General features: G+C 36.3%; 1 long non-coding RNA gene across 1 annotated transcript; it reads right to left on the bottom strand.

Moving 5' to 3' along the window:
* Positions 1 to 186: 186 nt before the first annotated feature.
* On the bottom strand, positions 187 to 703 carry LOC110268614. Its single transcript, XR_002356856.1, has 2 exons — positions 630 to 703; positions 187 to 463 (listed from the first exon to the last, which is right to left on the bottom strand). It is a non-coding gene; the product is annotated as an uncharacterized LOC110268614 (long non-coding RNA).
* Positions 704 to 3,323: the final 2,620 nt, after the last annotated feature.

Genomic DNA, 3,323 nt, shown 5'->3' on the forward strand with positions numbered 1-3,323 from the left:
AACATTATAAATAACATGTTAAATCATATAATGATTGGTTGCATGATAATAGTTGAAAGACACAAAGCATCATATGGTACATGCAACATGGTTAATAATTTAATAAAAAATAGCAGCATTCGTTTACATATATGGTGCATTCTTTCTAATTTACAATCCTCGGGATCTGATCATTCTTGCTTATATTTTCATTCTTGACTATCTGGTTAAAAACAAAACCAGAAAACTTATTGTCTCCACTTCCTTTATATTTTCCATTAGAGTAATAACTAAGAATGCAAGTCAGAACATAGGGTAGAAAAGGAACATTCCAAAATTCTAAAGAGAAATGATATATTAGCAATACAAAATTTATGTCAAAGAGATACATCTTGTAATGATGATAGCAGTGACTGCATATTGGTTTTTTGTTTTCCTGCAGCTCATCTCTTTATCTGAACATCCATACAATCACTTAGGTTCTCTGCCAAATCAAAATCAAGTCTCACAAAAAAAATTATCATCAACTACAAACCCAATCAATTAGTGAGACTTTAAGTAATAAGCCAAACTGAAAGTGTGACCCATAAATCTTACAATGACAAAAATAAAATACCTATAAAATACATAATAAATCATCAATAGTTTACTTCATTAGCAAGCTTCAAATACGATATACCCTTGTAAAAATTTCAGATTCATCATTCATCTAATGCATTTGGTCCCTAAAATTTTAAACACATTATATAAAACTAAGAGACATGAATCATAAGATAGTACTTACAATAACAACAACAACAATAATAATAATATTAATTTCATTTTATTTACCCAAAAAAAGAAAGATTAAATATAACTAAGTGCTAGTATCCATGTAAAAAGTAGCTTCACGTGAGTAATTTTGTATTAACGATTGATGATTATCTTTGGCTCTTTTGGAGCTTATAAGAACAAAAGGAACTCCCATTTTGAAGCAGAAGTGAGGTAGGCGTTGTGCATACAAAAGCAATTATACACAAAAATGCATTACGAACCATAAAGCTATCACAAATACTAACTGATGAGTGACTTCAACATCCATTCACGCTTGAAAATGTAATGCAAACCAAAAGGTAGACCACCGGAGAAACCCTCAACTCTACCCTTCCAATCACTCAAAACCCGTGACTCATTGCCCTAACGTAGTGGAGGATGCCGCAAAGAGCAAGAAAACTAAGGAAACCTTAGCAGGGGCATTCCTTGCAACTTGCAAGGTCTAACTGCATCTTCTGCAATCGAAAGAGGAAAATTTGCAACGTTGAGGAACATATTGGAAAGAAAAAAACGAAGAAGAAATTAGAGTATTACCTAGTAAGGTAGAGCATCAGAGAACTGCTCGAGGCGAAGGTACATCTCACCAAGGGATTGGCAGGTAGGGAGCAAGTCATTTCCCAGCAAGTATTTTAGCAGAACTTCGTAATCGATTCGGATTCAGAGCCATTTGAAGGCTTCGACGTATCTCTTCTGTTCCTGTGAATGTCGCCAATGACGTTGACCCAACGCACCTCCTTGCGGCGATTATCTGAGCCCTAGCGCTCCGGTATGCACTTCCTTCAGCTCTGAGTCCTGGAACGGCATCACTAAATGACTCAGAAAGGTTGTCCGGTGATAAAGATATCTGAGACGATGAAGAATAAGAAAAGAACAGAAAAATAGAATCAGATAAAGAAGAAAAGAACCCTTCATTCTCTTGCTCATATGCTATTCCTTGATCTATTGACGACCCTGAAAAGATGCCAGCACACATTATTAAGCACAAAGCAAGATGTTAGATATGGCATGAAATTAAAGAGGGATCATTGAAATATAGATTCAAAAAAATAGAATACAAAAAATGAGGTGAAAATCGGTAACATACCGTCGCTGGTAGGAGAAGGAGCAGTGGGTGGCTTCTGGGTTTGAATAGAAGTTTGAGAAGGAAAAGGCGACAATGAGAGTGGCAAGCATGGGTTTGAATAGAAGTTTGAAAAGGAAAGGGCGACAATGAGAGTGGCAAGCATGATATCTGAAGAAGAAGAGAGAAACAGAAATAGATAATGGAAAAAAAACTGAAGAAGATGAAAAAGATAGAAGTGGTGAAATTGAAGAAGAAGAAAGAGGAGCCGAAGAGAAAAATAAAAACAAAAACAAAAATAATTGATGGAATATTATTCTTTTCTAATTTTTAACTTTGAATTCAAACTTTGAAATATGAAATTTAGGGCAATGTTAATGTTAAATAATGACATTATGTACATGAATGATAAATCTATGAGAGAGAATATGGCAAGAAGGGTATAAACGCCGGCACAAACGCCGTCGAACCTGTCTCTGCATCTGCCTCCTCCTTGGTTGCATACCTTGACCCATTCCACAATTTGCTTTAGCATGCATGACCATCATCACATCCTCCCCCTTATTCACCACCGTGATAAACTCCACGGTGACCAGTCAGACCCATGCTGCCTTATACTCCTCCACCATCATAGTCGACGTCGCCACCGCTTTTACCTTCGTAACCCTTATCACCACCGCTGCCGTCCCTTCCACCGCGACGACTTCCCTGAAGGTTGGAGCCGTCGGGTACAATGACAGCAACTGCCTTCAAACTCTATAATCTCCACCTTCAGGGGAGATTAGGAACAAAAAGAACTGAAGAAGAAGAAGAAGAAACCGAAAAATAATATCAGTGAACGGAGATACGAACTGAAGAGGAAGAGGAACCAAATATGATGATGAAAAAGAAGGAGAAAGAAAAATAGCAATTGAGACTAGAGGGAGAATGCAAATGATGGGTATGAATATCTTTTTCAATTTTGATTCTGAATTCAAAATTCAAAAATTGAATTTTTGTGCCCAATTGTTGTATTGTGGCAAGTGACAACAATGACACGGGATGGGAGAGATGAGGTTCATGTAAGAGGAAGGAATGATTGAAAATGAATCTGGAGCATGCCATGTTGGATTTTCACTACCGAAAAAACCTTGTTTTAAAGGATAGGATAGGATAGGATTATAGGATAGGATAGGATGAGGTGGCATTGGTGTTTACTTTTGGATGAAGAACAAATAAAGAAAAAGATAAATCTCAGAGAGTATTATTATACATCTAATACAATTCTTCTAATAGAGGGTTTCAAGTTAGTGGAATTTCACGCTGTCAATGCTCTCAGCTATGGAGGTACTATTTATGATATGTCCATTGTTAGAAATAAGAGACCAAACTAAAGAAAGTGTTTTGTGTATATTCAGTCTGATGAAAAGTACAATATACAAGGGGTATTTATAGGTGCTAAATGAATCAAAGTAATAAAGGCATAGAATCC

Source organism: Arachis ipaensis, unplaced genomic scaffold, assembly GCF_000816755.2.
Source record: "Arachis ipaensis cultivar K30076 unplaced genomic scaffold, Araip1.1 Aipa1159, whole genome shotgun sequence".
In the NCBI taxonomy this organism is placed as follows: domain Eukaryota; kingdom Viridiplantae; phylum Streptophyta; class Magnoliopsida; order Fabales; family Fabaceae; genus Arachis; species Arachis ipaensis.